Source organism: Peromyscus californicus, unplaced genomic scaffold, assembly GCF_007827085.1.
Source record: "Peromyscus californicus insignis strain IS unplaced genomic scaffold, ASM782708v3 Scaffold_14__1_contigs__length_90479793_seg_2, whole genome shotgun sequence".
Lineage (NCBI taxonomy): Eukaryota > Metazoa > Chordata > Mammalia > Rodentia > Cricetidae > Peromyscus > Peromyscus californicus.
The window spans coordinates 49,813,078-49,824,108 of record NW_026294436.1 but is presented as its reverse complement, the minus strand read 5'-3'; the positions used below and the strand labels follow the sequence as shown (position 1 = coordinate 49,824,108).

At 44.5% G+C, this 11,031-nt stretch overlaps 1 protein-coding gene across 3 annotated transcripts in view; it reads right to left on the bottom strand.

Moving 5' to 3' along the window:
• The window catches only part of Nme7 (NME/NM23 family member 7), a 145,739-nt gene that overhangs the window by 865 nt on the left and 133,843 nt on the right, over positions 1-11,031 (bottom strand). The gene's annotated exons all lie outside the window — the stretch shown is intronic.

Sequence of the window (11,031 nt, the reverse complement as noted above, 5' to 3'; positions counted from 1 at the left end):
TTGCACAGAAGGCAGGAAATCGTGGCTTCTCCAACAATAACCACAGCTCAACAAAGTGTGTTCACTGACTGTGTGTGTATGTACAGATGTTTCTAGCAGCTAAGTTAAAAAAAAAAAACAAAAAACAAAGATGATGTTAGGTTTGAGACTTAGTAAATTAAAAGGCTTGATCCTGCTTTGGTTCAGGGATCAACCTAAGTACTTATTTACCATATTGAAAATTAGTCTTAGTGTGAGAAAAGAAAAAAATTACACTTTTTGAACATTTTTTCTGGTATGATGGAGTTTTAAGATTTTTGTATTGCCAACATGGGGACATGCAAGTTCAAATAATGGGGACATGTGAACTTGGAAACCTTTCAGAAGGCCTGTGTAACCACAGCACAACTATCGTTCCTTCCTACCTTCAGGCTAGTCCTAAGAGCTCAGGTGCATGCCAGCTAGCCCTGAAAGAGTACTGTAGAGCGCATTCATAAATAAATACTAGTAACGGTTAGTTCCCACCCACTGTTCCACACTAAAAATCCTCCTGTACTCAGAAGTCAGAGTAAGACCTTTCCCCTCATTCATGTATAGACTCTTCTCTCTACAGCAGCCCAATTATGTGAGAGCAAATCAATACCAGAGGACCAGTTACTCCTTTTTTTTTTTTTTTTGGTTTTTCGAGACAGGGTTTTTCTGTGTAGCTTTGCGCCTTTCCTGGAACTCACTTGGTAGCCCAGGCTGGCCTCGAACTCACAGAGATCCGCCTGGCTCTGCCTCCCAAGTGCTGGGATTAAAGGCGTGTGCCACCACTGCCCGGTCCTTTTAACAAAGAGTAACAAAAGGCAACTTTTTTTTTGAATGGCTGCAACTGTAACTTCACAGATTTTAGGAATTCTCTTCAATTACTGCGGAACTAGCAAAATTCATAGATGGTATCCTCAATATGAAAGTGGGCTTCTCAAAAACTCACACATTTATGGAACAGAAGGTGTCACTTCTCTGAAGATGGTTTATTTTATTGATCACAGCTCATTTTTGAGAGGCAGGGTTGAGACAGGGTCTCACCACTATGTAGCCTTGGTGTCTTAGGGTTTCTATTGCTGTGAAGAGACACCATGGCCATGGCAACTCTTACAAAGGAAAAACACTTAATTTTGGTAACTTTCAGTTTCAGAGGTTTAATCCTTTATCATCATGGTGGGATATGGTGCTGGAGCTGAGAGTCCTACATCTTGATTGGCAGGCAACAGGAAGTGAACTGAGACACTGGGTATGGCTTGAGACCTCAAAGCCTGCCTCCACAGTGACACACTTCCTCCAACAAAGCCACATTTCCTCCAACAAAGCCACATCTCCTAATAGTGCCACTCCCTTTGGGGGCCATTTTCTTTCTTTCTTTTTTTTTTTTTTTTTTGGTTTTTCGAGAGAGGGTTTCTCTGTGTAGCTTTGCGCCTTTCCTAGAACTCACTTGGTAGCCCAGGCTGGCCTCGAACTCACAGAGATCCGCCTGGCTCTGCCTCCCGAGTGCTGGGATTAAAGGCGTGCGCCACCACCGCCCGGCGGGGGGGCCATTTTCTTTTAAGCCACCACAGTTGGCCTGGAGCTCAGTATGTAGACTGGGCTGACCTTGAACTCAAGAGATCGGTCTGCTTCTACCTGTGTTGAGATTTGAGGTGTGTGTCACCATGCCTCCATACAGCTCCTCTTTTTTAGGCTGTGAATGAACGTTTGTGATGTTTGTGAATAAGGAGAGTAGAGTGGGGTCTTGAGATCTCAGGAAAGGAAAGAACTTACTTCAATCAGAGGGCAAAAATACAGTTTTGAAGCCATTGAAAGGTTACCACCTTGGTGAGACCAAACCTCCTGGTTTCCCAGATCCTGTGCCCCCAATGCTCTTGAACACACACACACACACACACACACACACACACACACACACACACACACACACACACACCAATTCTCTACCTACTACATCCTTCCAGATTCTCTCCAAATCTTGTTTCCCTTAACCTTTCCAGGCTGTGCCAGTGCATTCCCACCCAGGATCCTTAGGCCAGTACCAGTGAGGGGCCTTGCGAATGTCCTTTGCACTCTTTGACTTAACATATGCTTGACTGCTGACCATGTACTTGCTTTGTCAAGCATCCTTGCAGCTAGAACTGGGTCAAGGTATCTCTCTGCAGTGACACACACACTAGTTTTAAGTGCTTGCATACTCAGGACATTCTTGCTTCTATTCATTGTGGATTTTTTTCATGTATACATTTGTGTATTCCAGCTACTTCTTGGGTGTATGCAGAGAGAGCTACTTACCTCTAGGATGATTTTTATCCTGCTCATATGAATCCAGCCACTCAAACACAGAGACTACTAAGGGAAGGAGGTTTTTGAAGGCAGTGTTATTCTAAGGCTGGCATTGGAGTAATTAAGGAGAGGGTTCTCTGCATCTCTCATGGTCCTTGATGGCATTAGTATGCCCTAATCCCAGGTTAATAATAATTGGAGACAGGCCATGGGCTCAGCCTTAGTGGGCAGTATTATCTAATGAAATAATGATCTTTATTTTCATTGCATTGATATCTTTGGATAAGAACAAGGACGAGTAGTTTTCCATCTATGGCCTTAAAAAACATTTGTGTAGAGTAGTAAATATATTTAAAGGAAAATGGTACAAAAATCTCAAGGAGCAGTTAACTGGTAGAAACTGCAAAAGTGAAAACTGCTATCTAAAGTACAGTGAAACAGAAGCCAGGGTTTCAGTTGTGTGCCTGCTTGGGCAGACCTGAACTTGAACCCCATTGGTTTTAGAACAATAGCATGCCCTGTCTGCTTCAGCCATATTTATTACCAGATGGAGCGGTCCCAACTCTAAATTAAAACGTTATCAGTGATCAGAAAGCCCAGATATCAGAAGCTTTCCAAACCCAGCAACAGCTCAAACTGGCTCTTCAAAGGGGTAACACCTCCATTCTATGAATATATTGCCTACAGTAGGGATCAAATGAGGTTACTTGAAAGTCCAGGGCTTAAGACCTTCTGCATACAGGAAACACTATCCAAAGACTGCTCAAGAACATTTTCAAACAAAGAGATCTGGCCTTCAAATTCAACAGAGAAACCTGGCTCTTCTGTGAGAGGGGTTAGCATTATCAACACATATTCACAGCGCACAGAAAGACATCCCCAGCACAGTCCTTTTAATCCTGGGCTCCTCCATTCTGGGTGACAGAGGGAGAAATCACCAACCAGTGGCTTCCATCAGCACCACATCCTACTCTGTGAGATGAGCACAGCCGCAGCACAAGGACAGTATCTCGGTTCCTTTTCCTCTGAGACTTAAGTCCATTCTGCGGGCTGACGCCACAGAACCCAGCCATTTTAATTCATCAGCAATGAATTCTGTATTCTAAGGGTCATACTGTAATGCAACCACAACATCTATATCTTGCTCCACCACAGTCTTGTATAAATGTGGACATACAGGGTCAGGAGTCCTACAGACAGCCTGTCATTTCCGAATGTTGGCTCCATATGGGCCATGGAGGAGGTAGCACGGGAGGAGGTAGCGTGGGTAAAACGACACCCAGGCACAGTGCCTGATACAGTTCTATTGGGTCTGTCTTTTGGGTTATGTGTTTCAGATTGACTTCATTCACATGACTGGACCATATTACCTGTCAGTGCACTTTGGTGTCTGTATCTGGTATAGGAATCTACAGTCATTAAATTAGGGAATGGGTGCGGAGCACAGACCAGCCCTGCAGGAAGGGGACACAGGAAGTAGTTTTGATAAAAAGCATTGATCTAAAGTGGCCAGCATTGGATCAGGCCTGGGGAGTTCATTCAAGGGAGCCCCTGGCTGGGAGAAGAGCCACTTTGGTGGTTGGACTAGAGAAAATGAAAAACACAAGGAAGTCCATGACTACCAACACTTGCCTAGAGCTGGCCTTGCTTTTATTGCCTTTGCAGATTTCTTTGGGGTCTCCTACTGTACTGAGCATTGACTACTTGGGGAGGGGAGCCTCCAGACACATAGGGTCCCCATTTTCATTTTAGACTATAAGTCGGAAATGGTTTATTTCCATGTACACATGCTTCCTTTCCTCCTGCCAATCACTCACTTGACTAACACACTGTGCACACGACATCCACAATAATTTAAAGATGGGGAAGACTTGATCTTCTGAAAGTTCATAGTCTGGAAAGAGGAAAGCCCCTGTGATAGAATAAAGTCACAACAGTGCAGTGGCAGAAAAGGGAGTGGTCACCAGTGGGAACAAAACATTTCACAAAGAGGATTACCATTTAATTTCAATTTTAAGGGCAAATTACACCTGACACCAAAATTTAGCTTGATAAATAATTGCTATGTCACTGGATGACAACACACTCCTGAGCAGAGTCATTTGAAGGCTGACTTGCCTCAATCTTAGACTTAAACATGGCAACAGTTTACAGCTACACTACCTCTAACACTTGGTACTGTCCAGTCTCATTTCATCAACTAGTTCTATCTCCTTATGACAAACTGGCTCTCAGGTCAGGTGACCTTCCCCTACAAGAAGATGGGGAACTTCTGTGGAATAATCCTCTTGTACACTGTAAAGATTTGTCATTTGAATTGGTTTAATAAAATGCTGATTGGCCAGTAGCCAAGCAGGAAGTATAGGCGGGTTGGCCAAACTAACAATGATGGGAAGGAGAAGGGTGGAGTCAGGAGTCACCAGCCAGACAAAGAGGGAGCAGGAGATAAATGAGCCATATTAATAAAGAATTCACCACAGGGCAGAACATAAATAAGGAATATGGGTTAACTTAAAATGTAACAGTTAGCTAGTAACAAGCCTGAGCTATCGGCTGAGCATTTATAATTCATATTCAGTTATTTGGGACTGGAGGTCAGGACAGGAAAAGCACCATTTACAGGAAACTGACTGAGTTGTCAGGACTGGGCCTTGAGCCCAGTCTTTTCCCTTAAGGCACAGTTTCTATGGACCAGTCTCTGCATTTGTTGATGATTGTACCAGAATCATAATAATGTTGTATTTGTTAACAGTGGAGTTTAAATACATGTAAACGTTCTGTAATTGGTTCAAGCATAGACTCAACAAAAGCTCCCAGTGGGTCTGTGGAGTTTGCCCAAGTGTGGAGACTAGTAAAGATAGGTCGAGGAATTCTGCTATTGACTCTACTCTTCCCACACCACATGGAACTCACAGCCCAGGGATTTGGTGTTGAATCTCTGTAAGGCCCACCAACCCTGCTTTACATTATGGCCTCCCTTTGTAGATGCTTCAGCCTTTTCACTGAAAATGAGTATAGGCGTCTATTTTTAAATACTTCTTAATTTTAGGTTGAGTGGCAGGAAGATTCCAAGTCATTTTATGTCTCTTGATTTTTAAAATAGGATATTCAATATTTAGAAATTTATCTCAAATGTTTAGGGATTATCTATCCCACCTTTGTGCGTTCTAGTACAGAAGAGATCACATGCTTGCATATAGGCAGATTTTCAGATGAAATCTACTTAGTTTGAATTTGGTAGAGGTAGAGTTTTGTTACTTTTCCAATAATATGATACTGAGGTTTATTTTTTATTTATTTGGTTTTTTTCTTGTTTTTTTGTTGTTTTTTTTTTTCAAGACAGGGTTTCTCTGTGTAGCCCTGGCTGTCCTGGAACTTGCTCTGTAGATCAGACAAGCCTCAAACTCAGAGATCCTCCTGCCTCTGCCTCCCAAGTGCTGAGATTAAAGGCATCTGCCACCATGCCCTTCTCATTGCTTATTTTAAAAGCAACTCCTTCAGTCCCACTGTCCGCTTGCCCATGAGGGCAGCCAGCTGCAGTTAATTCACCCACCCCCTTAGTGTGACACAAAACTAGTGCAAAATGAAAGTGAAGCCCTGTGTTCACAACCCATTAAGAAAGTCTAAACAGTGACAGAATGGGAAACCATGTGACCCTGTGTGGCAGCACAGATTTTAGATCCATGAAGTCAAAGCTGACTGTGGGGGCCCACAAGAAGTCAAAGTTGGTTCTCTATTGAAAATATGGACCAAAGGACAAAATAAAATAAAGTAAGCAATGGGAGTCAAGCAGGCCTGTGGAGCTGAGGAGAAAGAGGAGTAAGCAAGTGGAGCTGGCACTCTTTAGAATGAAGTCCTGGACCTGAGCTGGCACCTCCCATGAAGCCTTGAGTAGGGATGAGGAGGATGAATCTGTGTGCTGGTGGTGGGAGCTCCGGCAGGCAGACACGTGGGAGCCTTGGACACTTCCTGTGTGGACTCTTCCCTTCTCTTTCTTCCTTCAGCCACAGCTTATGATGCCCCAGAATATTCACAAATGCACATTTGTAAAGAAGGAGTGGTAGCTATAGGGAACCTAGAGCTGCCAGATGGAGAGGCTCAGAGGAAACATTCAAACCTGATCAAAGAGATACAAACCTGTCCTCCCTACTGCAGCCAGTGAGCTCTAACACACAGTCTAAGAGGAAAAAACCAAGATTTCCTCCTTCCTATGCCAATCCTCCTTCTCTGTGGGTCCTATGGCAGACACATCTAAAGACAAAGGGAACGTGATTATCCATTTCCCTAATTCTGCAAACCCTATGTCCTCGGAGCTCTTTCTGAATCTCCCCTGCAATCCATCAGTGAGAACCACTCCTCACACACACACAGGGGCCGACTTTCCTCTTCATGGGAGCATGGCCATTCTTTCTCTCTCTTTAAATAGCTGAGACACAGGTGTCCATTTCCTGTTCATTCTAAAGTCAGTACAGGACTCCTTATGTGGCCTCATCTGCTTTCAAGGTAGTTTGGTCTCTCTCTCTCCAGGTCTTCAAAAATTAAACCCCACAACTATGACTGATAATGTCACGTCTGTTTGCTTCTCCCAACCCCAATGGTGTTAAAAAGTATTCTCCAAGACTTAGTCATATTTCAGCGTGAGTCACTGATCATTTTTCAACAGTTATTTTTAAATGTACTAATTTTAAAGTTTACTCTTAAAATGATTCTGGCTGCACACTAAGTGCTTTTCCAGGTTATTCCACCTTTAACAAGCCAGTCACAGTCTGTCCTAGGGTTTCCACTACTGTGATAAAACACACGACCCAAAGCCACTGCAGATGGGGAGGGTTCCTTTCAGCTTATATGTCCTGTTCACAGTCCTTCATAAAGGGAAGTCCAGGGCAGGAAGCTGAAGCAGGAGCTGATGCAGAGGTCATGGAGGAGTGCTTGCTCCTCTGGCTTGCTCAGCCTGGTTTCTAACAGCACCTAGGACCACCAGCCCAGGGACGGTACTGCCTACGGTGAGCTGCCCCCCATCCCCGATCCATCACTAATTAAGAAAATGAACCACAGGCTTGCCCAGAGGCCCCACTGATGGGGGCATTTTCTCAACTGAAGTTCCCTCTTCCCAAATGGCTCTAGTCTGTCAAGTTGACATGAAACGAGCCAGGACAACCAGTATCCATTCACTATGGCGTAACTGGCCGACACACTGTCTCCCTTTTGCCTGCTGCAGCCTACTAAAACCAGCATGTGCTTGTGTGTGTGCTTGTGTCTAGTCAAGCTTCCTTTCATGACCCACAAAAGCCGACGAGGGTCTCTGTACCTGCAATGTCCTTTCTCATAGACTCACAACTCCTTCAGGGTAAATACACCTCATCCATTCTGATCACGTCTTTGACAATAAATATTTGATCGCTAAGCATCCACAGCACGCATTCTCTAATCCTTCTGACACACGTTTATCATTGGCTCTTTCTCCAAGTTGGCCACACATTAAAAGGAAGCTTAACACATAATCCCCTTTCTCGCCTCCTATGAGTTATGGTGCTAGAACAATAGCAGAGCCATAGGAAAGGAAGGCAGGGACAGAGGACTGGGCCTTGAAGGCCACAGTTGGCTTGTAATGAACAGTACAGGCAGTACAGAACCAGGGAGTGCTCCAGGGGAGGAAGAAATGACTGTCCTCATTCTATTCTCTTTTGTGATACAGGGGTTGAACCTGGGGCCTCCTACATAGTAGGCAAGGGCTCAACCACTGAGTGATATCCCTACACCATTTACATGTTGTATTTTCAGGATGAGTCTTTTGAAGTTGCTCAGGCTGGCTCTCAACTCATCATCTTCCTGCCTTGGCCTCCAGAAGAGTGGCTGTGATTACAGTAGGTCCCTGTCACCACACCTCACCAACATTTTCTATCATGAATCAATCTTGATTATCAAACAAGAAGAATATTTGTGACCCACAAATATCTCCAAAGTTCTTTGATTTCCCGGAATGGCATAACACGTAAATTGTCTAAGTCTATCAGTTTGAGGGTCTCACTCAGCATAGCTTTATTTTGAAAGCCCTAACTCCTACAGATTCACCATAAATCTGGATAATTTATTGCAACCAAAGTTTAATATTCTTCTCTTAAATTATTTATTACAGAAAAATAATGCCAAAGGCTAAAACATAACTAAATGGATTAAAATACCGCCGACTTTCTAGGTTAAGGTGACGGAGTTAAGGAGTGTTTGGAAGAGGGAAAGACTCCATGGTTCCCCTTCTGGAACTTTACACCAGAGAAAAAATGACTGTTTCTAGACCACAGAAGTGATGGCAGCGAGACTGGGGGTCTTCACTTTTGTAAAAATCACTGAATTAGCTGTGGGGACAGGCAGAAAAGCCTCTGTTATAAATGAGCAGACTTGTTTGTGACTAACGCCACATAAGCAAATGTCACTAGGAAGAGCTTTCCAGAACGCTCCTTAAATGGAAGCATAGCCAATGAGCTATATTCTTGTATCTTTTGTCCTCAAGTTCTTTCTGCCAGGAATGAACCCAGTATGCTGGAGCCACAGGGGAAAGCTAAGATCAATGCAGGATCTGAATCGCTGAGCTATTGAACCAGCACCAGCTCTGCCTGCTTCCTGACTTCTCTTCCCTGTCAAGAAATTCTGCAGTTTGCTCTACTTCTGGCCTCTCTGACCCTCTCAGGCAAATCTAAGAGGACACAGTGACAATAACCAGAGTGACGGTGTTTGAAGAACTTTGTGAAGTTCACCACGTCGGTGTACTCAGTGACCATAACTACCACCTCTGTACACTAGTCAGGAAAGTGAGGTGAGGTCTTAGCAGCTAGTACAGAGTGGAGCTGTGCTTCAATGCCAGGGACCTCATTCTGATGGTAATCCACTTGCTGCCACCAACCTGGTTCCACGGCCTATGTCGACCTTCCACTTACACTAAGCATGTGCCACCACTTTTGACATCTCTACCACAGACACTGACAACAAGACGGAATAATTCAGAAACAACAGATCAGACAGCGGCAGAAAGAAGGCTTCCCTACGTGGGGGTCAGAGCACCCTGAGCTTCCCTGGATGTCATCAGCTCAAGAATCTCTCCTGGCCTTGTTCTCCATAAAGTCCAAGACGGGCTCTACCTTCATTAGTTTCTTTACAACTCACAGTCCTAGGGATAATTAATACCGATTTTCAACTCACCTGGGTCTAGAATCACTAGAGACGAGCCTCTGCCCATGTCCATGAGGGATTATCACAATAGGTTAAGGGAGGTGGAGAAAACACCCACCAAAATCTGAGTGGCATTATTCTGTGGGCTCAGTTCTGACTGAATAAAGAGGAGAGTGTGACCTGAGTGCTGCCTGACCACAGATGCAATGTGACCCTGCTGGCCCCTGCCACCAGGACCTCCCCTCCGGGAGGGACTGCACCCTTGAACTGTGAGCTCAAATCAACCCTCCTTCCTGAAGTGGCTTTCGTCAGGTATTAGGCCACAGCATAAGAAAAGCAGCTACCCCAGCCATGATGAAGAGAGCTAATCAGTGCCCATTTCAGTGGTATTTTCCAGCGTGGGTAGCCCTGCCTGGGAAGTGTGACTGCAGCGGGACATCTGGTGACTGAGGGGTCATGCCAAAGGTGCTGTGTCTCCTCAGGAACATTTCAGAGACGCTTTCTGGCCATGAATGCCCCTTCTCCATCCCACTCATCATAATTGTTAACATAAAGGCATGTACACCTTGATGGATCTCACACAACTACTCTTCCATTCAATCATAACAAAACAGTGAATTTAAAGGAAATTTCGAGATATGGGCACTCTGCTTAAGCCAACTAACAGTTGACTTAATAGTCTGAATTGGACAAAAACCAGAAAAACAGAAATTAAGAAATGACGGAAACCTGAATTTTGTACAGCTGTGCCATTTATATCAACTTCTCTTTTTTATGCCCTTTCCATCCCCTAAAATTGATTAATGGACGAAAGCACTGGAGTTTAACATTTTTACTCCACTGAGATCAATACGAGAAGTGTCTAAGCAGAGTGACATAATCGGGTCCATGCTTTTGGCTGCAGCAGGACATCAGAAACTGACCAAGCTGGTCATCGGGGGTGGGCTGGCATCCTGAGTCCCTGTTTCCTAGATCAGTGCCTACCATATTACCAACAAAATGTCAGTAGACTAATAGGTCAGGGGAGCTCTCAGCTTCTACTTCTCTTCTGTCACCATCCTAGGCCTCACAGGCAGCCCCTCCATCCATACCGCCCTTCCTGGGCACTGTCCCCACCCTTACCTGCCCGCTCACCAGCTCCACCTTAAGCAAGCAACTGGCTAATGGAAAACAAACAATATGGAGGACCACAAACTGCTCCTCTACAGAGCCAGGAGACACCGTAGTTCACACAATCTGTGCCATCCTCTCAGCTCTGCTAATGGAAGCAGAAAACAGCTGCAGACCTTCCCACAGGAACCGGTGTGCTCTAACAGGTCCACTGGCACAACCAGGCTGTGGGCCATATTTGGCTACTGGCCTGGAGCTTGGCAACCCCTTATCTAAGTCAAGGTATGTTGTTAGCCCAGATTCTCCAGCTGTTGATGACATACAACATTTCCCATTCACTGAATAGGAAAATCAAAGGGATTATACACAGGAGAAGACATTTTGTCACAAGGCTTACTTTCCTTCACATTACTAATAAAATTTTAAAAATTGTTGCTAAATAATAATCCTCAGAAGCTAATTTTA